The sequence below is a fragment of the Ipomoea nil genome, unplaced genomic scaffold, assembly GCF_001879475.1.
Source record: "Ipomoea nil cultivar Tokyo-kokei standard unplaced genomic scaffold, Asagao_1.1 scaffold3350, whole genome shotgun sequence".
Classification (NCBI taxonomy): domain Eukaryota; kingdom Viridiplantae; phylum Streptophyta; class Magnoliopsida; order Solanales; family Convolvulaceae; genus Ipomoea; species Ipomoea nil.
The window spans coordinates 1-26807 of record NW_017619778.1 but is presented as its reverse complement, the minus strand read 5'-3'; the positions used below and the strand labels follow the sequence as shown (position 1 = coordinate 26807).

The window sequence follows — 26807 nt, the reverse complement described above, 5'->3', positions numbered from 1 at the left end:
AATGATACGATTTTTAATTGAGAAGTAATTAAATCCAGATGTGTGTTTAAAAAGTTGTCAACCAAACACTAATTTCCTTGTAAAAAAATGAAAAGCTTAGAAGTAAATTAACATGTCTGAGCCCAGGTTTGAACTGGGGACCTCTAGTGTGTGAGACTAGCGTGATAACCAACTACACCACCCAGACAAGTTACAATTTCTACTTTCTTATTACTAATCTAATCGGAATGTTACCGTTTATAAATAGGGAATGTGATTTTTAATAATAGGGGTAATCAAATCCATACTTGTGTTTTATAAAGTTGTCAACCAAACACTAACTATGATTTTTATTCTCATTTCTAATGTGTAAACTGATGTACGAAACATACACTAAAATCTATCAAAGTATAATTAAGAAAGGAAAATACTTACCAATATAATTTCAAAACATCTCCTGGTAAAAACACAGGTGGAAAGCAAAATAACATGTTTGAGCCCAGGTTTGCACTAGGGACCACTAATGTGTTAGATTTGCGTGATAACCAACTACACCACCCAGACAACTACATTTTTATTTCTTTTTACTAACTAAATTAGAATGATACGATTTTTATGATCATTCGAGAAGTAATTAAATCCAGAGGTGTGTTTTAAAAGTTGTCAACCAAACACTAATTTCCTTGTAAAAAAACAGAAGAGCTTAGAAGTCAAATTAACATGTCTGAACCCAGGTTTGAACTGGGGACCTCTAGTGTGTGAGACTAGCGTGATAACCAACTACACCACCCTAGACAAGTTACAATTTGTACTTTCTTATTACTAATCTAATCGGAATGTTACCGTTTATAAATAGGGAATGTGATTTTTAATAATAGGGGTAATCAAATCCATACTTGTGTTTTATAAAGTTGTCAACCAAACACTAAACTATGATTTTTATTCTCATTTCTAATGTGTAAACTGATGTACGAAACATACACTAAAATCTATCAAAGTATAATTAAGAAGGAAAATACTTACCAATATAATTTCAAAACATCTCCTGGTAAAAACACAGGTGGAAAGCAAAATAACATGTTTGAGCCCAGGTTTGCACTAGGGACCACTAATGTGTTAGATTTGCGTGATAACCAACTACACCACCCAGACAACTACATTTTTTATTTTCTTTTTACTAACTAAATTAGAATGATACGATTTTTAATTCGAGAAGTAATTAAATCCAGAGGTGTGTTTTAAAAAGTTGTCAACCAAACACTAATTTCCTTGTAAAAAAACGAAGAGCTTAGAAGTAAATTAACATGTCTGAACCCAGGTTTGAACTGGGGACCTCTAGTGTGTGAGACTAGCGTGATAACCAACTACACCACCCAGACAAGTTACAATTTCTACTTTCTTATTACTAATCTAATCGGAATGTTACCGTTTATAAATAGGGAATGTGATTTTTAATAATAGGGGTAATCAAATCCATACTTGTGTTTTATAAAGTTGTCAACCAAACACTAACTATGATTTTTATTCTCATTTCTAATGTGTAAACTGATGTACGAAACATACACTAAAATCTATCAAAGTATAATTAAGAAAGGAAAATACTTACCAATATAATTTCAAAACATCTCCTGGTAAAAACACAGGTGGAAAGCAAAATAACATGTTTGAGCCCAGGTTTGCACTAGGGACCACTAATGTGTTAGATTTGCGTGATAACCAACTACACCACCCAGACAACTACATTTTTTATTTTCTTTTTACTAACTAAATTAGAATGATACGATTTTTAATTTCGAGAAGTAATTAAATCCAGAGGTGTGTTTAAAAAGTTGTCAACCAAACACTAATTTCCTTGTAAAAAAACGAAGAGCTTAGAAGTAAATTAACATGTCTGAGCCCAGGTTTGAACTGGGGACCTCTAGTGTGTGAGACTAGCGTGATAACCAACTACACCACCCAGACAAGTTACAATTTGTACTTTCTTATTACTAATCTAATCGGAATGTTACCGTTTATAAATAGGGAATGTGATTTTTAATAATAGGGGTAATCAAATCCATACTTGTGTTTTATAAAGTTGTCAACCAAACACTAACTATGATTTTTATTCTCATTTCTAATGTGTAAACTGATGTACGAAACATACACTAAAATCTATCAAAGTATAATTAAGAAAGGAAAATACTTACCAATATAATTTCAAAACATCTCCTGGTAAAAACACAGGTGGAAAGCAAAATAACATGTTTGAGCCCAGGTTTGCACTAGGGACCACTAATGTGTTAGATTTGCGTGATAACCAACTACACCACCCAGACAACTACATTTTTTATTTTCTTTTTACTAACTAAATTAGAATGATACGATTTTTAATTCGAGAAGTAATTAAATCCAGAGGTGTGTTTTAAAAAGTTGTCAACCAAACACTAATTTCCTTGTAAAAAAACGAAGAGCTTAGAAGTAAATTAACATGTCTGAGCCCAGGTTTGAACTGGGGACCTCTAGTGTGTGAGACTAGCGTGATAACCAACTACACCACCCAGACAAGTTACAATTTCTACTTTCTTATTACTAATCTAATCGGAATGTTACCGTTTATAAATAGGGAATGTGATTTTTAATAATAGGGGTAATCAAATCCATACTTGTGTTTTATAAAGTTGTCAACCAAACACTAACTATGATTTTTATTCTCATTTCTAATGTGTAAACTGATGTACGAAACATACACTAAAATCTATCAAAGTATAATTAAGAAAGGAAAATACTTACCAATATAATTTCAAAACATCTCCTGGTAAAAACACAGGTGGAAAGCAAAATAACATGTTTGAGCCCAGGTTTGCACTAGGGACCACTAATGTGTTAGATTTGCGTGATAACCAACTACACCACCCAGACAACTACATTTTTTATTTTCTTTTTACTAACTAAATTAGAATGATACGATTTTTAATTCGAGAAGTAATTAAATCCAGAGGTGTGTTTTAAAAAGTTGTCAACCAAACACTAATTTCCTTGTAAAAAAATGAAAGAGCTTAGAAGTAAATTAACATGTCTGAGCCCAGGTTTGAACTGGGGACCTCTAGTGTGTGAGACTAGCGTGATAACCAACTACACCACCCAGACAAGTTACAATTTCTACTTTCTTATTACTAATCTAATCGGAATGTTACCGTTTATAAATAGGGAATGTGATTTTTAATAATAGGGGTAATCAAATCCATACTTGTGTTTTATAAAGTTGTCAACCAAACACTAACTATGATTTTTATTCTCATTTCTAATGTGTAAACTGATGTACGAAACATACACTAAAATCTATCAAAGTATAATTAAGAAAGGAAAATACTTACCAATATAATTTCAAAACATCTCCTGGTAAAAACACAGGTGGAAAGCAAAATAACATGTTTGAGCCCAGGTTTGCACTAGGGACCACTAATGTGTTAGATTTGCGTGATAACCAACTACACCACCCAGACAACTACATTTTTTATTTTCTTTTTACTAACTAAATTAGAATGATACGATTTTTAATTTCGAGAAGTAATTAAATCCAGAGGTGTGTTTTAAAAAGTTGTCAACCAAACACTAATTTCCTTGTAAAAAAATCGAAAGAGCTTAGAAGTAAATTAACATGTCTGAGCCCAGGTTTGAACTGGGGACCTCTAGTGTGTGAGACTAGCGTGATAACCAACTACACCACCCAGACAAGTTACAATTTCTACTTTCTTATTACTAATCTAATCGGAATGTTACCGTTTATAAATAGGGAATGTGATTTTTAATAATAGGGGTAATCAAATCCATACTTGTGTTTTATAAAGTTGTCAACCAAACACTAACTATGATTTTTATTCTCATTTCTAATGTGTAAACTGATGTACGAAACATACACTAAAATCTATCAAAGTATAATTAAGAAAGGAAAATACTTACCAATATAATTTCAAAACATCTCCTGGTAAAAACACAGGTGGAAAGCAAAATAACATGTTTGAGCCCAGGTTTGCACTAGGGACCACTAATGTGTTAGATTTGCGTGATAACCAACTACACCACCCAGACAACTACATTTTTTATTTTCTTTTTACTAACTAAATTAGAATGATACGATTTTTAATTCGAGAAGTAATTAAATCCAGAGGTGTGTTTTAAAAAGTTGTCAACCAAACACTAATTTCCTTGTAAAAAAACGAAGAGCTTAGAAGTAAATTAACATGTCTGAGCCCAGGTTTGAACTGGGGACCTCTAGTGTGTGAGACTAGCGTGATAACCAACTACACCACCCAGACAAGTTACAATTTCTACTTTCTTATTACTAATCTAATCGGAATGTTACCGTTTATAAATAGGGAATGTGATTTTTAATAATAGGGGTAATCAAATCCATACTTGTGTTTTATAAAGTTGTCAACCAAACACTAACTATGATTTTTATTCTCATTTCTAATGTGTAAACTGATGTACGAAACATACACTAAAATCTATCAAAGTATAATTAAGAAAGGAAAATACTTACCAATATAATTTCAAAACATCTCCTGGTAAAAACACAGGTGGAAAGCAAAATAACATGTTTGAGCCCAGGTTTGCACTAGGGACCACTAATGTGTTAGATTTGCGTGATAACCAACTACACCACCCAGACAACTACATTTTTTATTTTCTTTTTACTAACTAAATTAGAATGATACGATTTTTAATTCGAGAAGTAATTAAATCCAGAGGTGTGTTTTAAAAAGTTGTCAACCAAACACTAATTTCCTTGTAAAAAAACGAAAGAGCTTAGAAGTAAATTAACATGTCTGAGCCCAGGTTTGAACTGGGGACCTCTAGTGTGTGAGACTAGCGTGATAACCAACTACACCACCCAGACAAGTTACAATTTCTACTTTCTTATTACTAATCTAATCGGAATGTTACCGTTTATAAATAGGGAATGTGATTTTTAATAATAGGGGTAATCAAATCCATACTTGTGTTTTATAAAGTTGTCAACCAAACACTAACTATGATTTTTATTCTCATTTCTAATGTGTAAACTGATGTACGAAACATACACTAAAATCTATCAAAGTATAATTAAGAAAGGAAAATACTTACCAATATAATTTCAAAACATCTCCTGGTAAAAACACAGGTGGAAAGCAAAATAACATGTTTGAGCCCAGGTTTGCACTAGGGACCACTAATGTGTTAGATTTGCGTGATAACCAACTACACCACCCAGACAACTACATTTTTTATTTTCTTTTTACTAACTAAATTAGAATGATACGATTTTTAATTCGAGAAGTAATTAAATCCAGAGGTGTGTTTTAAAAAGTTGTCAACCAAACACTAATTTCCTTGTAAAAAAACGAAGAGCTTAGAAGTAAATTAACATGTCTGAGCCCAGGTTTGAACTGGGGACCTCTAGTGTGTGAGACTAGCGTGATAACCAACTACACCACCCAGACAAGTTACAATTTCTACTTTCTTATTACTAATCTAATCGGAATGTTACCGTTTATAAATAGGGAATGTGATTTTTAATAATAGGGGTAATCAAATCCATACTTGTGTTTTATAAAGTTGTCAACCAAACACTAACTATGATTTTTATTCTCATTTCTAATGTGTAAACTGATGTACGAAACATACACTAAAATCTATCAAAGTATAATTAAGAAAGGAAAATACTTACCAATATAATTTCAAAACATCTCCTGGTAAAAACACAGGTGGAAAGCAAAATAACATGTTTGAGCCCAGGTTTGCACTAGGGACCACTAATGTGTTAGATTTGCGTGATAACCAACTACACCACCCAGACAACTACATTTTTTATTTTCTTTTTACTAACTAAATTAGAATGATACGATTTTTAATTCGAGAAGTAATTAAATCCAGAGGTGTGTTTTAAAAAGTTGTCAACCAAACACTAATTTCCTTGTAAAAAAACGAAAGAGCTTAGAAGTAAATTAACATGTCTGAGCCCAGGTTTGAACTGGGGACCTCTAGTGTGTGAGACTAGCGTGATAACCAACTACACCACCCAGACAAGTTACAATTTCTACTTTCTTATTACTAATCTAATCGGAATGTTACCGTTTATAAATAGGGAATGTGATTTTTAATAATAGGGGTAATCAAATCCATACTTGTGTTTTATAAAGTTGTCAACCAAACACTAACTATGATTTTTATTCTCATTTCTAATGTGTAAACTGATGTACGAAACATACACTAAAATCTATCAAAGTATAATTAAGAAAGGAAAATACTTACCAATATAATTTCAAAACATCTCCTGGTAAAAACACAGGTGGAAAGCAAAATAACATGTTTGAGCCCAGGTTTGCACTAGGGACCACTAATGTGTTAGATTTGCGTGATAACCAACTACACCACCCAGACAACTACATTTTTTATTTTCTTTTTACTAACTAAATTAGAATGATACGATTTTTAATTCGAGAAGTAATTAAATCCAGAGGTGTGTTTTAAAAAGTTGTCAACCAAACACTAATTTCCTTGTAAAAAAACGAAGAGCTTAGAAGTCAGTAAATTAACATGTCTGAGCCAGGTTTGAACTGGGGACCTCTAGTGTGTGAGACTAGCGTGATAACCAACTACACCACCCAGACAAGTTACAATTTGTACTTTCTTATTACTAATCTAATCGGAATGTTACCGTTTATAAATAGGGAATGTGATTTTTAATAATAGGGGTAATCAAATCCATACTTGTGTTTTATAAAGTTGTCAACCAAACACTAACTATGATTTTTATTCTCATTTCTAATGTGTAAACTGATGTACGAAACATACACTAAAATCTATCAAAGTATAATTAAGAAAGGAAAATACTTACCAATATAATTTCAAAACATCTCCTGGTAAAAACACAGGTGGAAAGCAAAATAACATGTTTGAGCCCAGGTTTGCACTAGGGACCACTAATGTGTTAGATTTGCGTGATAACCAACTACACCACCCAGACAACTACATTTTTTATTTTCTTTTTACTAACTAAATTAGAATGATACGATTTTTAATTCGAGAAGTAATTAAATCCAGAGGTGTGTTTTAAAAAGTTGTCAACCAAACACTAATTTCCTTGTAAAAAAACGAAGAGCTTAGAAGTAAATTAACATGTCTGAGCCCAGGTTTGAACTGGGGACCTCTAGTGTGTGAGACTAGCGTGATAACCAACTACACCACCCAGACAAGTTACAATTTGCTACTTTCTTATTACTAATCTAATCGGAATGTTACCGTTTATAAATAGGGAATGTGATTTTTAATAATAGGGGTAATCAAATCCATACTTGTGTTTTATAAAGTTGTCAACCAAACACTAACTATGATTTTTATTCTCATTTCTAATGTGTAAACTGATGTACGAAACATACACTAAAATCTATCAAAGTATAATTAAGAAAGGAAAATACTTACCAATATAATTTCAAAACATCTCCTGGTAAAAACACAGGTGGAAAGCAAAATAACATGTTTGAGCCCAGGTTTGCACTAGGGACCACTAATGTGTTAGATTTGCGTGATAACCAACTACACCACCCAGACAACTACATTTTTTATTTTCTTTTTACTAACTAAATTAGAATGATACGATTTTTAATTCGAGAAGTAATTAAATCCAGAGGTGTGTTTTAAAAAGTTGTCAACCAAACACTAATTTCCTTGTAAAAAAACGAAAGAGCTTAGAAGTAAATTAACATGTCTGAGCCCAGGTTTGAACTGGGGACCTCTAGTGTGTGAGACTAGCGTGATAACCAACTACACCACCCAGACAAGTTACAATTTCTACTTTCTTATTACTAATCTAATCGGAATGTTACCGTTTATAAATAGGGAATGTGATTTTTAATAATAGGGGTAATCAAATCCATACTTGTGTTTTATAAAGTTGTCAACCAAACACTAACTATGATTTTTATTCTCATTTCTAATGTGTAAACTGATGTACGAAACATACACTAAAATCTATCAAAGTATAATTAAGAAAGGAAAATACTTACCAATATAATTTCAAAACATCTCCTGGTAAAAACACAGGTGGAAAGCAAAATAACATGTTTGAGCCCAGGTTTGCACTAGGGACCACTAATGTGTTAGATTTGCGTGATAACCAACTACACCACCCAGACAACTACATTTTTTATTTTCTTTTTACTAACTAAATTAGAATGATACGATTTTTAATTCGAGAAGTAATTAAATCCAGAGGTGTGTTTTAAAAAGTTGTCAACCAAACACTAATTTCCTTGTAAAAAAACGAAGAGCTTAGAAGTAAATTAACATGTCTGAGCCCAGGTTTGAACTGGGGACCTCTAGTGTGTGAGACTAGCGTGATAACCAACTACACCACCCAGACAAGTTACAATTTCTACTTTCTTATTACTAATCTAATCGGAATGTTACCGTTTATAAATAGGGAATGTGATTTTTAATAATAGGGGTAATCAAATCCATACTTGTGTTTTATAAAGTTGTCAACCAAACACTAACTATGATTTTTATTCTCATTTCTAATGTGTAAACTGATGTACGAAACATACACTAAAATCTATCAAAGTATAATTAAGAAAGGAAAATACTTACCAATATAATTTCAAAACATCTCCTGGTAAAAACACAGGTGGAAAGCAAAATAACATGTTTGAGCCCAGGTTTGCACTAGGGACCACTAATGTGTTAGATTTGCGTGATAACCAACTACACCACCCAGACAACTACATTTTTTATTTTCTTTTTACTAACTAAATTAGAATGATACGATTTTTAATTCGAGAAGTAATTAAATCCAGAGGTGTGTTTTAAAAAGTTGTCAACCAAACACTAATTTCCTTGTAAAAAAACGAAAGAGCTTAGAAGTAAATTAACATGTCTGAGCCCAGGTTTGAACTGGGGACCTCTAGTGTGTGAGACTAGCGTGATAACCAACTACACCACCCAGACAAGTTACAATTTCTACTTTCTTATTACTAATCTAATCGGAATGTTACCGTTTATAAATAGGGAATGTGATTTTTAATAATAGGGGTAATCAAATCCATACTTGTGTTTTATAAAGTTGTCAACCAAACACTAACTATGATTTTTATTCTCATTTCTAATGTGTAAACTGATGTACGAAACATACACTAAAATCTATCAAAGTATAATTAAGAAAGGAAAATACTTACCAATATAATTTCAAAACATCTCCTGGTAAAAACACAGGTGGAAAGCAAAATAACATGTTTGAGCCCAGGTTTGCACTAGGGACCACTAATGTGTTAGATTTGCGTGATAACCAACTACACCACCCAGACAACTACATTTTTTATTTTCTTTTTACTAACTAAATTAGAATGATACGATTTTTAATTCGAGAAGTAATTAAATCCAGAGGTGTGTTTTAAAAAGTTGTCAACCAAACACTAATTTCCTTGTAAAAAAACGAAAGAGCTTAGAAGTAAATTAACATGTCTGAGCCCAGGTTTGAACTGGGGACCTCTAGTGTGTGAGACTAGCGTGATAACCAACTACACCACCCAGACAAGTTACAATTTCTACTTTCTTATTACTAATCTAATCGGAATGTTACCGTTTATAAATAGGGAATGTGATTTTTAATAATAGGGGTAATCAAATCCATACTTGTGTTTTATAAAGTTGTCAACCAAACACTAACTATGATTTTTATTCTCATTTCTAATGTGTAAACTGATGTACGAAACATACACTAAAATCTATCAAAGTATAATTAAGAAAGGAAAATACTTACCAATATAATTTCAAAACATCTCCTGGTAAAAACACAGGTGGAAAGCAAAATAACATGTTTGAGCCCAGGTTTGCACTAGGGACCACTAATGTGTTAGATTTGCGTGATAACCAACTACACCACCCAGACAACTACATTTTTTATTTTCTTTTTACTAACTAAATTAGAATGATACGATTTTTAATTCGAGAAGTAATTAAATCCAGAGGTGTGTTTTAAAAAGTTGTCAACCAAACACTAATTTCCTTGTAAAAAAACGAAGAGCTTAGAAGTAAATTAACATGTCTGAGCCCAGGTTTGAACTGGGGACCTCTAGTGTGTGAGACTAGCGTGATAACCAACTACACCACCCAGACAAGTTACAATTTCTACTTTCTTATTACTAATCTAATCGGAATGTTACCGTTTATAAATAGGGAATGTGATTTTTAATAATAGGGGTAATCAAATCCATACTTGTGTTTTATAAAGTTGTCAACCAAACACTAACTATGATTTTTATTCTCATTTCTAATGTGTAAACTGATGTACGAAACATACACTAAAATCTATCAAAGTATAATTAAGAAAGGAAAATACTTACCAATATAATTTCAAAACATCTCCTGGTAAAAACACAGGTGGAAAGCAAAATAACATGTTTGAGCCCAGGTTTGCACTAGGGACCACTAATGTGTTAGATTTGCGTGATAACCAACTACACCACCCAGACAACTACATTTTTTATTTTCTTTTTACTAACTAAATTAGAATGATACGATTTTTAATTCGAGAAGTAATTAAATCCAGAGGTGTGTTTTAAAAAGTTGTCAACCAAACACTAATTTCCTTGTAAAAAAACGAAGAGCTTAGAAGTAAATTAACATGTCTGAGCCCAGGTTTGAACTGGGGACCTCTAGTGTGTGAGACTAGCGTGATAACCAACTACACCACCCAGACAAGTTACAATTTGTACTTTCTTATTACTAATCTAATCGGAATGTTACCGTTTATAAATAGGGAATGTGATTTTTAATAATAGGGGTAATCAAATCCATACTTGTGTTTTATAAAGTTGTCAACCAAACACTAACTATGATTTTTATTCTCATTTCTAATGTGTAAACTGATGTACGAAACATACACTAAAATCTATCAAAGTATAATTAAGAAAGGAAAATACTTACCAATATAATTTCAAAACATCTCCTGGTAAAAACACAGGTGGAAAGCAAAATAACATGTTTGAGCCCAGGTTTGCACTAGGGACCACTAATGTGTTAGATTTGCGTGATAACCAACTACACCACCCAGACAACTACATTTTTTATTTTCTTTTTACTAACTAAATTAGAATGATACGATTTTTAATTCGAGAAGTAATTAAATCCAGAGGTGTGTTTTAAAAAGTTGTCAACCAAACACTAATTTCCTTGTAAAAAAACGAAAGAGCTTAGAAGTAAATTAACATGTCTGAGCCCAGGTTTGAACTGGGGACCTCTAGTGTGTGAGACTAGCGTGATAACCAACTACACCACCCAGACAAGTTACAATTTGTACTTTCTTATTACTAATCTAATCGGAATGTTACCGTTTATAAATAGGGAATGTGATTTTTAATAATAGGGGTAATCAAATCCATACTTGTGTTTTATAAAGTTGTCAACCAAACACTAACTATGATTTTTATTCTCATTTCTAATGTGTAAACTGATGTACGAAACATACACTAAAATCTATCAAAGTATAATTAAGAAAGGAAAATACTTACCAATATAATTTCAAAACATCTCCTGGTAAAAACACAGGTGGAAAGCAAAATAACATGTTTGAGCCCAGGTTTGCACTAGGGACCACTAATGTGTTAGATTTGCGTGATAACCAACTACACCACCCAGACAACTACATTTTTTATTTTCTTTTTACTAACTAAATTAGAATGATACGATTTTTAATTCGAGAAGTAATTAAATCCAGAGGTGTGTTTTAAAAAGTTGTCAACCAAACACTAATTTCCTTGTAAAAAAACGAAGAGCTTAGAAGTAAATTAACATGTCTGAGCCCAGGTTTGAACTGGGGACCTCTAGTGTGTGAGACTAGCGTGATAACCAACTACACCACCCAGACAAGTTACAATTTGTACTTTCTTATTACTAATCTAATCGGAATGTTACCGTTTATAAATAGGGAATGTGATTTTTAATAATAGGGGTAATCAAATCCATACTTGTGTTTTATAAAGTTGTCAACCAAACACTAACTATGATTTTTATTCTCATTTCTAATGTGTAAACTGATGTACGAAACATACACTAAAATCTATCAAAGTATAATTAAGAAAGGAAAATACTTACCAATATAATTTCAAAACATCTCCTGGTAAAAACACAGGTGGAAAGCAAAATAACATGTTTGAGCCCAGGTTTGCACTAGGGACCACTAATGTGTTAGATTTGCGTGATAACCAACTACACCACCCAGACAACTACATTTTTTATTTTCTTTTTACTAACTAAATTAGAATGATACGATTTTTAATTCGAGAAGTAATTAAATCCAGAGGTGTGTTTTAAAAAGTTGTCAACCAAACACTAATTTCCTTGTAAAAAAACGAAGAGCTTAGAAGTAAATTAACATGTCTGAGCCCAGGTTTGAACTGGGGACCTCTAGTGTGTGAGACTAGCGTGATAACCAACTACACCACCCAGACAAGTTACAATTTGTACTTTCTTATTACTAATCTAATCGGAATGTTACCGTTTATAAATAGGGAATGTGATTTTTAATAATAGGGGTAATCAAATCCATACTTGTGTTTTATAAAGTTGTCAACCAAACACTAACTATGATTTTTATTCTCATTTCTAATGTGTAAACTGATGTACGAAACATACACTAAAATCTATCAAAGTATAATTAAGAAAGGAAAATACTTACCAATATAATTTCAAAACATCTCCTGGTAAAAACACAGGTGGAAAGCAAAATAACATGTTTGAGCCCAGGTTTGCACTAGGGACCACTAATGTGTTAGATTTGCGTGATAACCAACTACACCACCCAGACAACTACATTTTTTATTTTCTTTTTACTAACTAAATTAGAATGATACGATTTTTAATTCGAGAAGTAATTAAATCCAGAGGTGTGTTTTAAAAAGTTGTCAACCAAACACTAATTTCCTTGTAAAAAAACGAAGAGCTTAGAAGTAAATTAACATGTCTGAAGCCCAGGTTTGAACTGGGGACCTCTAGTGTGTGAGACTAGCGTGATAACCAACTACACCACCCAGACAAGTTACAATTTGTACTTTCTTATTACTAATCTAATCGGAATGTTACCGTTTATAAATAGGGAATGTGATTTTTAATAATAGGGGTAATCAAATCCATACTTGTGTTTTATAAAGTTGTCAACCAAACACTAACTATGATTTTTATTCTCATTTCTAATGTGTAAACTGATGTACGAAACATACACTAAAATCTATCAAAGTATAATTAAGAAAGGAAAATACTTACCAATATAATTTCAAAACATCTCCTGGTAAAAACACAGGTGGAAAGCAAAATAACATGTTTGAGCCCAGGTTTGCACTAGGGACCACTAATGTGTTAGATTTGCGTGATAACCAACTACACCACCCAGACAACTACATTTTTTATTTTCTTTTTACTAACTAAATTAGAATGATACGATTTTTAATTCGAGAAGTAATTAAATCCAGAGGTGTGTTTTAAAAAGTTGTCAACCAAACACTAATTTCCTTGTAAAAAAACGAAGAGCTTAGAAGTAAATTAACATGTCTGAGCCCAGGTTTGAACTGGGGACCTCTAGTGTGTGAGACTAGCGTGATAACCAACTACACCACCCAGACAAGTTACAATTTGTACTTTCTTATTACTAATCTAATCGGAATGTTACCGTTTATAAATAGGGAATGTGATTTTTAATAATAGGGGTAATCAAATCCATACTTGTGTTTTATAAAGTTGTCAACCAAACACTAACTATGATTTTTATTCTCATTTCTAATGTGTAAACTGATGTACGAAACATACACTAAAATCTATCAAAGTATAATTAAGAAAGGAAAATACTTACCAATATAATTTCAAAACATCTCCTGGTAAAAACACAGGTGGAAAGCAAAATAACATGTTTGAGCCCAGGTTTGCACTAGGGACCACTAATGTGTTAGATTTGCGTGATAACCAACTACACCACCCAGACAACTACATTTTTTATTTTCTTTTTACTAACTAAATTAGAATGATACGATTTTTAATTCGAGAAGTAATTAAATCCAGAGGTGTGTTTTAAAAAGTTGTCAACCAAACACTAATTTCCTTGTAAAAAAAAGAAGAGCTTAGAAGCTAAATTAACATGTCTGAAGCCCAGGTTTGAACTGGGGACCTCTAGTGTGTGAGACTAGCGTGATAACCAACTACACCACCCAGACAAGTTACAATTTCTACTTTCTTATTACTAATCTAATCGGAATGTTACCGTTTATAAATAGGGAATGTGATTTTTAATAATAGGGGTAATCAAATCCATACTTGTGTTTTATAAAGTTGTCAACCAAACACTAACTATGATTTTTATTCTCATTTCTAATGTGTAAACTGATGTACGAAACATACACTAAAATCTATCAAAGTATAATTAAGAAAGGAAAATACTTACCAATATAATTTCAAAACATCTCCTGGTAAAAACACAGGTGGAAAGCAAAATAACATGTTTGAGCCCAGGTTTGCACTAGGGACCACTAATGTGTTAGATTTGCGTGATAACCAACTACACCACCCAGACAACTACATTTTTTATTTTCTTTTACTAACTAAATTAGAATGATACGATTTTTAATTCGAGAAGTAATTAAATCCAGAGTGTTTTTAAAAAGTTGTCAACCAAACACTAATTTCCTTGTAAAAAAACGAAAGAGCTTAGAAGTAAATTAACATGTCTGAAGCCCAGGTTTGAACTGGGGACCTCTAGTGTGTGAGACTAGCGTGATAACCAACTACACCACCCAGACAAGTTACAATTTGTACTTTCTTATTACTAATCTAATCGGAATGTTACCGTTTATAAATAGGGAATGTGATTTTTAATAATAGGGGTAATCAAATCCATACTTGTGTTTTATAAAGTTGTCAACCAAACACTAACTATGATTTTTATTCTCATTTCTAATGTGTAAACTGATGTACGAAACATACACTAAAATCTATCAAAGTATAATTAAGAAAGGAAAATACTTACCAATATAATTTCAAAACATCTCCTGGTAAAAACACAGGTGGAAAGCAAAATAACATGTTTGAGCCCAGGTTTGCACTAGGGACCACTAATGTGTTAGATTTGCGTGATAACCAACTACACCACCCAGACAACTACATTTTTTATTTTCTTTTTACTAACTAAATTAGAATGATACGATTTTTAATTCGAGAAGTAATTAAATCCAGAGGTGTGTTTTAAAAAGTTGTCAACCAAACACTAATTTCCTTGTAAAAAAACGAAGAGCTTAGAAGCTAAATTAACATGTTTGAATCCCAGGTTTGAACTGGGGACCTCTAGTGTGTGAGACTAGCGTGATAACCAACTACACCACCCAGACAAGTTACAATTTGTACTTTCTTATTACTAATCTAATCGGAATGTTACCGTTTATAAATAGGGAATGTGATTTTTAATAATAGGGGTAATCAAATCCATACTTGTGTTTTATAAAGTTGTCAACCAAACACTAACTATGATTTTTATTCTCATTTCTAATGTGTAAACTGATGTACGAAACATACACTAAAATCTATCAAAGTATAATTAAGAAAGGAAAATACTTACCAATATAATTTCAAAACATCTCCTGGTAAAAACACAGGTGGAAAGCAAAATAACATGTTTGAGCCCAGGTTTGCACTAGGGACCACTAATGTGTTAGATTTGCGTGATAACCAACTACACCACCCAGACAACTACATTTTTTATTTTCTTTTTACTAACTAAATTAGAATGATACGATTTTTAATTCGAGAAGTAATTAAATCCAGAGGTGTGTTTTAAAAAGTTGTCAACCAAACACTAATTTCCTTGTAAAAAAACGAAGAGCTTAGAAGTAAATTAACATGTCTGAGCCCAGGTTTGAACTGGGGACCTCTAGTGTGTGAGACTAGCGTGATAACCAACTACACCACCCAGACAAGTTACAATTTGTACTTTCTTATTACTAATCTAATCGGAATGTTACCGTTTATAAATAGGGAATGTGATTTTTAATAATAGGGGTAATCAAATCCATACTTGTGTTTTATAAAGTTGTCAACCAAACACTAACTATGATTTTTATTCTCATTTCTAATGTGTAAACTGATGTACGAAACATACACTAAAATCTATCAAAGTATAATTAAGAAAGGAAAATACTTACCAATATAATTTCAAAACATCTCCTGGTAAAAACACAGGTGGAAAGCAAAATAACATGTTTGAGCCCAGGTTTGCACTAGGGACCACTAATGTGTTAGATTTGCGTGATAACCAACTACACCACCCAGACAACTACATTTTTTATTTTCTTTTTACTAACTAAATTAGAATGATACGATTTTTAATTCGAGAAGTAATTAAATCCAGAGGTGTGTTTTAAAAAGTTGTCAACCAAACACTAATTTCCTTGTAAAAAAACGAAAGAGCTTAGAAGTAAATTAACATGTCTGAGCCCAGGTTTGAACTGGGGACCTCTAGTGTGTGAGACTAGCGTGATAACCAACTACACCACCCAGACAAGTTACAATTTCTACTTTCTTATTACTAATCTAATCGGAATGTTACCGTTTATAAATAGGGAATGTGATTTTTAATAATAGGGGTAATCAAATCCATACTTGTGTTTTATAAAGTTGTCAACCAAACACTAACTATGATTTTTATTCTCATTTCTAATGTGTAAACTGATGTACGAAACATACACTAAAATCTATCAAAGTATAATTAAGAAAGGAAAATACTTACCAATATAATTTCAAAACATCTCCTGGTAAAAACACAGGTGGAAAGCAAAATAACATGTTTGAGCCCAGGTTTGCACTAGGGACCACTAATGTGTTAGATTTGCGTGATAACCAACTACACCACCCAGACAACTACATTTTTTATTTTCTTTTTACTAACTAAATTAGAATGATACGATTTTTAATTCGAGAAGTAATTAAATCCAGAGGTGTGTTTTAAAAAGTTGTCAACCAAACACTAATTTCCTTGTAAAAAAACGAAGAGCTTAGAAGCTAGTAATTAACATGTCTGAAGCCAGGTTTGAACTGGGGACCTCTAGTGTGTGAGACTAGCGTGATAACCAACTACACCACCCAGACAAGTTACAATTTCTACTTTCTTATTACTAATCTAATCGGAATGTTACCGTTTATAAATAGGGAATGTGATTTTTAATAATAGGGGTAATCAAATCCATACTTGTGTTTTATAAAGTTGTCAACCAAACACTAACTATGATTTTTATTCTCATTTCTAATGTGTAAACTGATGTACGAAACATACACTAAAATCTATCAAAGTATAATTAAGAAAGGAAAATACTTACCAATATAATTTCAAAACATCTCCTGGTAAAAACACAGGTGGAAAGCAAAATAACATGTTTGAGCCCAGGTTTGCACTAGGGACCACTAATGTGTTAGATTTGCGTGATAACCAACTACACCACCCAGACAACTACATTTTTTATTTTCTTTTTACTAACTAAATTAGAATGATACGATTTTTAATTCGAGAAGTAATTAAATCCAGAGGTGTGTTTTAAAAAGTTGTCAACCAAACACTAATTTCCTTGTAAAAAAACGAAAGAGCTTAGAAGTAAATTAACATGTCTGAGCCCAGGTTTGAACTGGGGACCTCTAGTGTGTGAGACTAGCGTGATAACCAACTACACCACCCAGACAAGTTACAATTTGTACTTTCTTATTACTAATCTAATCGGAATGTTACCGTTTATAAATAGGGAATGTGATTTTTAATAATAGGGGTAATCAAATCCATACTTGTGTTTTATAAAGTTGTCAACCAAACACTAACTATGATTTTTATTCTCATTTCTAATGTGTAAACTGATGTACGAAACATACACTAAAATCTATCAAAGTATAATTAAGAAGGAAAATACTTACCAATATAATTTCAAAACATCTCCTGGTAAAAACACAGGTGGAAAGCAAAATAACATGTTTGAGCCCAGGTTTGCACTAGGGACCACTAATGTGTTAGATTTGCGTGATAACCAACTACACCACCCAGACAACTACATTTTTTATTTTCTTTTTACTAACTAAATTAGAATGATACGATTTTTAATTCGAGAAGTAATTAAATCCAGAGGTGTGTTTTAAAAAGTTGTCAACCAAACACTAATTTCCTTGTAAAAAAACGAAAGAGCTTAGAAGTAAATTAACATGTCTGAGCCCAGGTTTGAACTGGGGACCTCTAGTGTGTGAGACTAGCGTGATAACCAACTACACCACCCAGACAAGTTACAATTTCTACTTTCTTATTACTAATCTAATCGGAATGTTACCGTTTATAAATAGGGAATGTGATTTTTAATAATAGGGGTAATCAAATCCATACTTGTGTTTTATAAAGTTGTCAACCAAACACTAACTATGATTTTTATTCTCATTTCTAATGTGTAAACTGATGTACGAAACATACACTAAAATCTATCAAAGTATAATTAAGAAAGGAAAATACTTACCAATATAATTTCAAAACATCTCCTGGTAAAAACACAGGTGGAAAGCAAAATAACATGTTTGAGCCCAGGTTTGCACTAGGGACCACTAATGTGTTAGATTTGCGTGATAACCAACTACACCACCCAGACAACTACATTTTTTATTTTCTTTTTACTAACTAAATTAGAATGATACGATTTTTAATTCGAGAAGTAATTAAATCCAGAGGTGTGTTTAAAAAGTTGTCAACCAAACACTAATTTCCTTGTAAAAAAACGAAGAGCTTAGAAGTAAATTAACATGTCTGAGCCCAGGTTTGAACTGGGGACCTCTAGTGTGTGAGACTAGCGTGATAACCAACTACACCACCCAGACAAGTTACAATTTGTACTTTCTTATTACTAATCTAATCGGAATGTTACCGTTTATAAATAGGGAATGTGATTTTTAATAATAGGGGTAATCAAATCCATACTTGTGTTTTATAAAGTTGTCAACCAAACACTAACTATGATTTTTATTCTCATTTCTAATGTGTAAAACTGATGTACGAAACATACACTAAAATCTATCAAAGTATAATTAAGAAAGGAAAATACTTACCAATATAATTTCAAAACATCTCCTGGTAAAAACACAGGTGGAAAGCAAAATAACATGTTTGAGCCCAGGTTTGCACTAGGGACCACTAATGTGTTAGATTTGCGTGATAACCAACTACACCACCCAGACAACTACATTTTTTATTTTCTTTTTACTAACTAAATTAGAATGATACGATTTTTAATTCGAGAAGTAATTAAATCCAGAGGTGTGTTTTAAAAAGTTGTCAACCAAACACTAATTTCCTTGTAAAAAAACGAAGAGCTTAGAAGTAAATTAACATGTCTGAGCCCAGGTTTGAACTGGGGACCTCTAGTGTGTGAGACTAGCGTGATAACCAACTACACCACCCAGACAAGTTACAATTTGCTACTTTCTTATTACTAATCTAATCGGAATGTTACCGTTTATAAATAGGGAATGTGATTTTTAATAATAGGGGTAATCAAATCCATACTTGTGTTTTATAAAGTTGTCAACCAAACACTAACTATGATTTTTATTCTCATTTCTAATGTGTAAACTGATGTACGAAACATACACTAAAATCTATCAAAGTATAATTAAGAAAGGAAAATACTTACCAATATAATTTCAAAACATCTCCTGGTAAAAACACAGGTGGAAAGCAAAATAACATGTTTGAGCCCAGGTTTGCACTAGGGACCACTAATGTGTTAGATTTGCGTGATAACCAACTACACCACCCAGACAACTACATTTTTTATTTTCTTTTTACTAACTAAATTAGAATGATACGATTTTTAATTCGAGAAGTAATTAAATCCAGAGGTGTGTTTTAAAAAGTTGTCAACCAAACACTAATTTCCTTGTAAAAAAACGAAGAGCTTAGAAGTAAATTAACATGTCTGAGCCCAGGTTTGAACTGGGGACCTCTAGTGTGTGAGACTAGCGTGATAACCAACTACACCACCCAGACAAGTTACAATTTGTACTTTCTTATTACTAATCTAATCGGAATGTTACCGTTTATAAATAGGGAATGTGATTTTTAATAATAGGGGTAATCAAATCCATACTTGTGTTTTATAAAGTTGTCAACCAAACACTAACTATGATTTTTATTCTCATTTCTAATGTGTAAACTGATGTACGAAACATACACTAAAATCTATCAAAGTATAATTAAGAAAGGAAAATACTTACCAATATAATTTCAAAACATCTCCTGGTAAAAACACAGGTGGAAAGCAAAATAACATGTTTGAGCCCAGGTTTGCACTAGGGACCACTAATGTGTTAGATTTGCGTGATAACCAACTACACCACCCAGACAACTACATTTTTTATTTTCTTTTTACTAACTAAATTAGAATGATACGATTTTTAATTCGAGAAGTAATTAAATCCAGAGGTGTGTTTTAAAAAGTTGTCAACCAAACACTAATTTCCTTGTAAAAAAATGAAAGAGCTTAGAAGCTAAATTAACATGTCTGAGACCCAGGTTTGAACTGGGGACCTCTAGTGTGTGAGACTAGCGTGATAACCAACTACACCACCCAGACAAGTTACAATTTCTACTTTCTTATTACTAATCTAATCGGAATGTTACCGTTTATAAATAGGGAATGTGATTTTTAATAATAGGGGTAATCAAATCCATACTTGTGTTTTATAAAGTTGTCAACCAAACACTAACTATGATTTTTATTCTCATTTCTAATGTGTAAACTGATGTACGAAACATACACTAAAATCTATCAAAGTATAATTAAGAAAGGAAAATACTTACCAATATAATTTCAAAACATCTCCTGGTAAAAACACAGGTGGAAAGCAAAATAACATGTTTGAGCCCAGGTTTGCACTAGGGACCACTAATGTGTTAGATTTGCGTGATAACCAACTACACCACCCAGACAACTACATTTTTTATTTTCTTTTTACTAACTAAATTAGAATGATACGATTTTTAATTCGAGAAGTAATTAAATCCAGAGGTGTGTTTTAAAAAGTTGTCAACCAAACACTAATTTCCTTGTAAAAAAACGAAGAGCTTAGAAGTAAATTAACATGTCTGAAGCCCAGGTTTGAACTGGGGACCTCTAGTGTGTGAGACTAGCGTGATAACCAACTACACCACCCAGACAAGTTACAATTTGTACTTTCTTATTACTAATCTAATCGGAATGTTACCGTTTATAAATAGGGAATGTGATTTTTAATAATAGGGGTAATCAAATCCATACTTGTGTTTTATAAAGTTGTCAACCAAACACTAACTATGATTTTTATTCTCATTTCTAATGTGTAAACTGATGTACGAAACATACACTAAAATCTATCAAAGTATAATTAAGAAAGGAAAATACTTACCAATATAATTTCAAAACATCTCCTGGTAAAAACACAGGTGGAAAGCAAAATAACATGTTTGAGCCCAGGTTTGCACTAGGGACCACTAATGTGTTAGATTTGCGTGATAACCAACTACACCACCCAGACAACTACATTTTTTATTTTCTTTTTACTAACTAAATTAGAATGATACGATTTTTAATTCGAGAAGTAATTAAATCCAGAGGTGTGTTTAAAAAGTTGTCAACCAAACACTAATTTCCTTGTAAAAAAACAAAGAGCTTAGAAGTCAGTAAATTAACATGTCTGAAGCCCAGGTTTGAACTGGGGACCTCTAGTGTGTGAGACTAGCGTGATAACCAACTACACCACCCAGACAAGTTACAATTTCTACTTTCTTATTACTAATCTAATCGGAATGTTACCGTTTATAAATAGGGAATGTGATTTTTAATAATAGGGTAATCAAATCCATACTTGTGTTTTATAAAGTTGTCAACCAAACACTAACTATGATTTTTATTCTCATTTCTAATGTGTAAACTGATGTACGAAACATACACTAAAATCTATCAAAGTATAATTAAGAAAGGAAAATACTTACCAATATAATTTCAAAACATCTCCTGGTAAAAACACAGGTGGAAAGCAAAATAACATGTTTGAGCCCAGGTTTGCACTAGGGACCACTAATGTGTTAGATTTGCGTGATAACCAACTACACCACCCAGACAACTACATTTTTTATTTTCTTTTTACTAACTAAATTAGAATGATACGATTTTTAATTCGAGAAGTAATTAAATCCAGAGGTGTGTTTTAAAAAAGTTGTCAACCAAACACTAATTTCCTTGTAAAAAAACGAAAGAGCTTAGAAGTAAATTAACATGTCTGAGCCCAGGTTTGAACTGGGGACCTCTAGTGTGTGAGACTAGCGTGATAACCAACTACACCACCCAGACAAGTTACAATTTGTACTTTCTTATTACTAATCTAATCGGAATGTTACCGTTTATAAATAGGGAATGTGATTTTTAATAATAGGGGTAATCAAATCCATACTTGTGTTTTATAAAGTTGTCAACCAAACACTAACTATGATTTTATTCTCATTTCTAATGTGTAAACTGATGTACGAAACATACACTAAAATCTATCAAAGTATAATTAAGAAAGGAAAATACTTACCAATATAATTTCAAAACATCTCCTGGTAAAAACACAGGTGGAAAGCAAAATAACATGTTTGAGCCCAGGTTTGCACTAGGGACCACTAATGTGTTAGATTTGCGTGATAACCAACTACACCACCCAGACAACTACATTTTTTATTTTCTTTTTACTAACATTAAATGATACGATTTTTAATTCGAGAATAAATCCGAATTTTTAATGTAACAATTTCCCGAGATTAGTAATTAAATCACCAGAATGCTGTGTTTTTATAAAAAGCTTTGTTCAACCAAACGACTAATTTCCTTGTAGAGTAAAAGAAGACCTTATGAAGCCTCAGTAAAATTAACATGTCTTAGAATCCAGGTTTGAATGCGGGACCTCTTAGTGTGTGAGACTAGCGTGATAACCAACTACACCACCCAGAACAAGTTACAATATTGTACTTTCTTATTACTAATCTAATCAGGAATGTTTACCTGATTTATAAATAGGGAATTGCTGATTTTTAATAATAGGGGTAATATCAAATCCATACTTGTGTTTTATAAAGTTGTCAACCAAACACTAACTATGATTTTATATCTCATTTCTAATGTGTAAACTGATGTACGAAACATACACTAAAATCTATCAAAGTATAATTAAGGAAAGGAAAATACTTACCAATATAATTTCAAAACATCTCCTGGTAAAAACACAGGTGGAAAGCAAAATAACATGTTTGAGCCCAGGTTTGCACTAGGGACCACTAATGTGTTAGATTTGCGTGATAACCAACTACACCACCCAGACAACTACATTTTTTATTTTCTTTTTACTAACTAAATTAGAATGATACGATTTTAATTCGAGAAGTAATTAAATCCAGAGGTGTGTTTTAAAAAGTTGTCAACCAAACACTAATTTCCTTGTAAAAAAATGAAGAGCTTAGAAGTAAATTAACATGTCTGAACCCAGGTTTGAACTGGGGACCTCTAGTGTGTTAGATTAGCGTGATAACCAACTACACCACCCAGAGAAGTTACAATTTGTACTTTCTTATTACTAATCTAATCGGAATGTTACCGTTTATAAATAGGGAATGTGATTTTAATAATAGGGGTAATCAAATCCATACTTGTGTTTTATAAAGTTGTCAACCAAACATTAACAATTATTTTTATTCTCATTTCTAATGTGTAAACTGATGTACGAAACATACACTAAAATCTATCAAAGTATAATTAAGGAAGGAAAATACTTACCAATATAATTTTAAAACATCTCCTGGTAAAAACACAGGTGGAAAGCAAAATAACATGTTTGAGCCCAGTTTGCACTAGGGACCACTAATGTGTTAGATTTGCGTGATAACCAACTACACCACCCAGACAACTACATTTTTTATTTTCTTTTTACTAACTAAATTAGAATGATACGATTTTTAATTCGAGAAGTAATTAAATCCAGAGGTGTGTTTTAAAAAGTTGTCAACCAAACACTAATTTCCTTGTAAAAAAACGAAGAGCTTAGAAGTAAATTAACATGTCTGAGCCCAGGTTTGAACTGGGACCTCTAGTGTGTAGACTAGCGTGATAACCAACTACACCACCCAGACAAGTTACAATTTGTACTTTCTTATTACTAATCTAATAGGAATGTTACCGTTTATAAATAGGGAATGTGATTTTTAATAATAGGGGTAATCAAATCCATACTTGTGTTTTATAAAGTTGTCAACCAAACACTTAACAATTATTTTATTCTCATTTCTAATGTGTAAACTGATGTACGAAACATACACTAAAATCTATCAAAGTATAATCAGAAGGAAAATACTTACCAATATAATTTTAAAACATCTCCTGGTAAAAACACAGGTGGAAAGCAAAATAACATGTTTGAGCCCAGGTTTGCACTAGGACCACTAATGTGTTAGATTTGCGTGATAACCAACTACACCACCCAGACAACTACATTTTTTATTTTCTTTTTACTAACTAAATTAGAATGATACGATTTTTAATTGAGAAGTAATTAAATCCAGAGGTGTGTTTTAAAAAGTTGTCAACCAAACTAATTTCCTTGTAAAAAAACGAAGAGCTTAGAAGTAAATTAACATGTTTGAGCCAGGTTTGAACTGGGGACCTCTAGTGTGTGAGACTAGCGTGATAACCAACTACACCACCCAGACAAGTTACAATTTGTACTTTCTTATTACTAATCTAATCGGAATGTTACCGTTTATAAATAGGGAATGTGATTTTTAATAATAGGGGTAATCAAATCCATACTTGTGTTTTATAAAGTTGTCAACCAAACACTAACTATGATTTTTATTCTCATTTCTAATGTGTAAACTGATGTACGAAACATACACTAAAATCTATCAAAGTATAATTAAGAAAGGAAAATACTTACCAATATAATTTCAAAACATCTCCTGGTAAAAACACAGGTGGAAAGCAAAATAACATGTTTGAGCCCAGGTTTGCACTAGGGACCACTAATGTGTTAGATTTGCGTGATAACCAACTACACCACCCAGACAACTACATTTTTTATTTTCTTTTTACTAACTAAATTAGAATGATACGATTTTAATTCGAGAAGTAATTAAATCCAGATGTGTGTTTTAAAAAGTTGTCAACCAAACACTAATTTCCTTGTAAAAAACGAAGAGCTTAGAAAGTCAAATTAACATGTTGAATCCAGGTTTGAACTGGGACCTCTAATGTGTGAGACTAGCGTGATAACAAACTACACCACCTAGACAAGTTACAATTTGTACTTTCTTATTACTAATCTAATCGGAATGTTACCGTTTATAAATAGGGAATGTGATTTTTAATAATAGGGGTAATCAAATCCATACTTGTGTTTTATAAAGTTGTCAACCAAACACTAACTATTATTTTTATTCTCATTTCTAATGTGTAAACTGATGTACGAAACATACACTAAAATCTATCAAAGTATAATTAAGAAAGGAAAATACTTACCAATATAATTTCAAACATCTCCTGGTAAAAACACAGGTGGAAAGCAAAAATAACATGTTTGACCCCAGGTTTGCACTAGGGACCACTAATGTGTTAGATTTGCGTGATAACCAACTACACCACCCAGACAACTACATTTTTTATTTTCTTTTTACTAACTAAATTAGAATGATACGATTTTTAATTCGAGAAGTAATTAAATCCAGAGGTGTGTTTTAAAAAGTTGTCAACCAAACACTAATTTCCTTGTAAAAAAACGAAGAGCTTAGAAGTCAGTAAATTAACATGTTTGAATCCAGGTTTGAACTGGGACCTCTAATGTGTGAGACTAGCGTGATAACAACTACACCACCCAGACAAGTTACAATTTGTACTTTCTTATTACTAATCTAATCGGAATGTTACCGTTTATAAATAGGGAATGTGATTTTTAATAATAGGGGTAATCAAATCCATACTTGTGTTTTATAAGTTGTCAACCAAACACTAACTATTATTTTTTATTCTCATTTCTAATGTGTAAAACTGATGTACGAAACATACACTAAAATCTATCAAAGTATAATTAAGAAAGGAAAATACTTACCAATATAATTTCAAAACATCTCCTGGTAAAAACACAGGTGGAAAGCAAAATAACATGTTTGAGCCCAGGTTTGCACTAGGACCACTAATGTGTTAGATTGCGTGATAACCAACTACACCACCCAGACAACTACATTTTTATTTTTCTTTTTACTAACTAAATTAGAATGATACGATTTTTTTAATTCGAGAAGTAATTAAATCCAGAGGTGTGTTTTAAAAAGTTGTCAACCAAACACTAATTTCCTTGTAAAAAAACGAAGAGCTTAGAAGCTCAGTAAATTAACATGTTTGAATCCAGGTTTGAACTGGGGACCTCTAATGTGTGAGACTAGCGTGATAACAAACTACACCACCCAGACAAGTTACAATTTGTACTTTCTTATTACTAATCTAATCGGAATGTTACCGTTTATAAATAGGGAATGTGTTTTAATAATAGGGGTAATCAAATCCATACTTGTGTTTTATAAGTTGTCAACCAAACACTAACTATTATTTTTATTCTCATTTCTAATGTGTAAACTGATGTACGAAACATACACTAAAATCTATCAAAGTATAATTAAGAAAGGAAAATACTTACCAATATAATTTCAAAACATCTCCTGGTAAAAACACAGGTGGAAAGCAAAATAACATGTTTGA

At 32.0% G+C, this 26807-nt stretch overlaps 41 non-coding genes across 41 annotated transcripts; all 41 read right to left on the bottom strand.

The window, feature by feature from the left end:
* Positions 1-113: 113 nt before the first annotated feature.
* TRNAV-CAC lies at positions 114-187 on the bottom strand. Its single transcript has one exon. It is a non-coding gene; the product is annotated as a tRNA-Val (tRNA).
* A 513-nt stretch (positions 188-700) lies between these two features.
* Positions 701-775, bottom strand: TRNAV-CAC. Its single transcript has one exon. It is a non-coding gene; the product is annotated as a tRNA-Val (tRNA).
* A 509-nt stretch (positions 776-1284) lies between these two features.
* On the bottom strand, positions 1285-1358 carry TRNAV-CAC. Its single transcript has one exon. It is a non-coding gene; the product is annotated as a tRNA-Val (tRNA).
* A 509-nt stretch (positions 1359-1867) lies between these two features.
* On the bottom strand, positions 1868-1941 carry TRNAV-CAC. The gene has a single exon. It is a non-coding gene; the product is annotated as a tRNA-Val (tRNA).
* Positions 1942-2450: 509 nt separating this feature from the next.
* On the bottom strand, positions 2451-2524 carry TRNAV-CAC. Its single transcript has one exon. It is a non-coding gene; the product is annotated as a tRNA-Val (tRNA).
* Positions 2525-3034: 510 nt separating this feature from the next.
* Positions 3035-3108, bottom strand: TRNAV-CAC. Its single transcript has one exon. It is a non-coding gene; the product is annotated as a tRNA-Val (tRNA).
* A 512-nt stretch (positions 3109-3620) lies between these two features.
* Positions 3621-3694, bottom strand: TRNAV-CAC. The gene has a single exon. It is a non-coding gene; the product is annotated as a tRNA-Val (tRNA).
* A 509-nt stretch (positions 3695-4203) lies between these two features.
* Positions 4204-4277, bottom strand: TRNAV-CAC. Its single transcript has one exon. It is a non-coding gene; the product is annotated as a tRNA-Val (tRNA).
* Positions 4278-4787: 510 nt separating this feature from the next.
* TRNAV-CAC lies at positions 4788-4861 on the bottom strand. The gene has a single exon. It is a non-coding gene; the product is annotated as a tRNA-Val (tRNA).
* Positions 4862-5370: 509 nt separating this feature from the next.
* Positions 5371-5444, bottom strand: TRNAV-CAC. Its single transcript has one exon. It is a non-coding gene; the product is annotated as a tRNA-Val (tRNA).
* Positions 5445-5954: 510 nt separating this feature from the next.
* Positions 5955-6028, bottom strand: TRNAV-CAC. Its single transcript has one exon. It is a non-coding gene; the product is annotated as a tRNA-Val (tRNA).
* Positions 6029-6541: 513 nt separating this feature from the next.
* Positions 6542-6614, bottom strand: TRNAV-CAC. Its single transcript has one exon. It is a non-coding gene; the product is annotated as a tRNA-Val (tRNA).
* A 509-nt stretch (positions 6615-7123) lies between these two features.
* Positions 7124-7197, bottom strand: TRNAV-CAC. The gene has a single exon. It is a non-coding gene; the product is annotated as a tRNA-Val (tRNA).
* Positions 7198-7708: 511 nt separating this feature from the next.
* Positions 7709-7782, bottom strand: TRNAV-CAC. Its single transcript has one exon. It is a non-coding gene; the product is annotated as a tRNA-Val (tRNA).
* A 509-nt stretch (positions 7783-8291) lies between these two features.
* TRNAV-CAC lies at positions 8292-8365 on the bottom strand. Its single transcript has one exon. It is a non-coding gene; the product is annotated as a tRNA-Val (tRNA).
* A 510-nt stretch (positions 8366-8875) lies between these two features.
* On the bottom strand, positions 8876-8949 carry TRNAV-CAC. The gene has a single exon. It is a non-coding gene; the product is annotated as a tRNA-Val (tRNA).
* Positions 8950-9459: 510 nt separating this feature from the next.
* On the bottom strand, positions 9460-9533 carry TRNAV-CAC. The gene has a single exon. It is a non-coding gene; the product is annotated as a tRNA-Val (tRNA).
* Positions 9534-10042: 509 nt separating this feature from the next.
* On the bottom strand, positions 10043-10116 carry TRNAV-CAC. Its single transcript has one exon. It is a non-coding gene; the product is annotated as a tRNA-Val (tRNA).
* Positions 10117-10625: 509 nt separating this feature from the next.
* Positions 10626-10699, bottom strand: TRNAV-CAC. Its single transcript has one exon. It is a non-coding gene; the product is annotated as a tRNA-Val (tRNA).
* A 510-nt stretch (positions 10700-11209) lies between these two features.
* TRNAV-CAC lies at positions 11210-11283 on the bottom strand. Its single transcript has one exon. It is a non-coding gene; the product is annotated as a tRNA-Val (tRNA).
* Positions 11284-11792: 509 nt separating this feature from the next.
* On the bottom strand, positions 11793-11866 carry TRNAV-CAC. Its single transcript has one exon. It is a non-coding gene; the product is annotated as a tRNA-Val (tRNA).
* Positions 11867-12375: 509 nt separating this feature from the next.
* TRNAV-CAC lies at positions 12376-12449 on the bottom strand. The gene has a single exon. It is a non-coding gene; the product is annotated as a tRNA-Val (tRNA).
* A 509-nt stretch (positions 12450-12958) lies between these two features.
* TRNAV-CAC lies at positions 12959-13033 on the bottom strand. The gene has a single exon. It is a non-coding gene; the product is annotated as a tRNA-Val (tRNA).
* Positions 13034-13542: 509 nt separating this feature from the next.
* On the bottom strand, positions 13543-13616 carry TRNAV-CAC. Its single transcript has one exon. It is a non-coding gene; the product is annotated as a tRNA-Val (tRNA).
* A 510-nt stretch (positions 13617-14126) lies between these two features.
* TRNAV-CAC lies at positions 14127-14201 on the bottom strand. The gene has a single exon. It is a non-coding gene; the product is annotated as a tRNA-Val (tRNA).
* A 507-nt stretch (positions 14202-14708) lies between these two features.
* TRNAV-CAC lies at positions 14709-14783 on the bottom strand. The gene has a single exon. It is a non-coding gene; the product is annotated as a tRNA-Val (tRNA).
* A 510-nt stretch (positions 14784-15293) lies between these two features.
* Positions 15294-15368, bottom strand: TRNAV-CAC. Its single transcript has one exon. It is a non-coding gene; the product is annotated as a tRNA-Val (tRNA).
* Positions 15369-15877: 509 nt separating this feature from the next.
* Positions 15878-15951, bottom strand: TRNAV-CAC. The gene has a single exon. It is a non-coding gene; the product is annotated as a tRNA-Val (tRNA).
* Positions 15952-16461: 510 nt separating this feature from the next.
* TRNAV-CAC lies at positions 16462-16535 on the bottom strand. Its single transcript has one exon. It is a non-coding gene; the product is annotated as a tRNA-Val (tRNA).
* A 512-nt stretch (positions 16536-17047) lies between these two features.
* On the bottom strand, positions 17048-17121 carry TRNAV-CAC. The gene has a single exon. It is a non-coding gene; the product is annotated as a tRNA-Val (tRNA).
* A 510-nt stretch (positions 17122-17631) lies between these two features.
* Positions 17632-17705, bottom strand: TRNAV-CAC. Its single transcript has one exon. It is a non-coding gene; the product is annotated as a tRNA-Val (tRNA).
* Positions 17706-18214: 509 nt separating this feature from the next.
* TRNAV-CAC lies at positions 18215-18288 on the bottom strand. The gene has a single exon. It is a non-coding gene; the product is annotated as a tRNA-Val (tRNA).
* A 508-nt stretch (positions 18289-18796) lies between these two features.
* Positions 18797-18870, bottom strand: TRNAV-CAC. The gene has a single exon. It is a non-coding gene; the product is annotated as a tRNA-Val (tRNA).
* Positions 18871-19380: 510 nt separating this feature from the next.
* Positions 19381-19454, bottom strand: TRNAV-CAC. The gene has a single exon. It is a non-coding gene; the product is annotated as a tRNA-Val (tRNA).
* Positions 19455-19964: 510 nt separating this feature from the next.
* Positions 19965-20038, bottom strand: TRNAV-CAC. Its single transcript has one exon. It is a non-coding gene; the product is annotated as a tRNA-Val (tRNA).
* Positions 20039-20549: 511 nt separating this feature from the next.
* Positions 20550-20624, bottom strand: TRNAV-CAC. The gene has a single exon. It is a non-coding gene; the product is annotated as a tRNA-Val (tRNA).
* A 509-nt stretch (positions 20625-21133) lies between these two features.
* Positions 21134-21208, bottom strand: TRNAV-CAC. Its single transcript has one exon. It is a non-coding gene; the product is annotated as a tRNA-Val (tRNA).
* A 512-nt stretch (positions 21209-21720) lies between these two features.
* TRNAV-CAC lies at positions 21721-21795 on the bottom strand. The gene has a single exon. It is a non-coding gene; the product is annotated as a tRNA-Val (tRNA).
* A 510-nt stretch (positions 21796-22305) lies between these two features.
* TRNAV-CAC lies at positions 22306-22379 on the bottom strand. Its single transcript has one exon. It is a non-coding gene; the product is annotated as a tRNA-Val (tRNA).
* A 1158-nt stretch (positions 22380-23537) lies between these two features.
* On the bottom strand, positions 23538-23611 carry TRNAV-AAC. The gene has a single exon. It is a non-coding gene; the product is annotated as a tRNA-Val (tRNA).
* Positions 23612-24693: 1082 nt separating this feature from the next.
* On the bottom strand, positions 24694-24766 carry TRNAV-CAC. The gene has a single exon. It is a non-coding gene; the product is annotated as a tRNA-Val (tRNA).
* Between the last annotated feature and the right edge of the window lie 2041 nt (positions 24767-26807).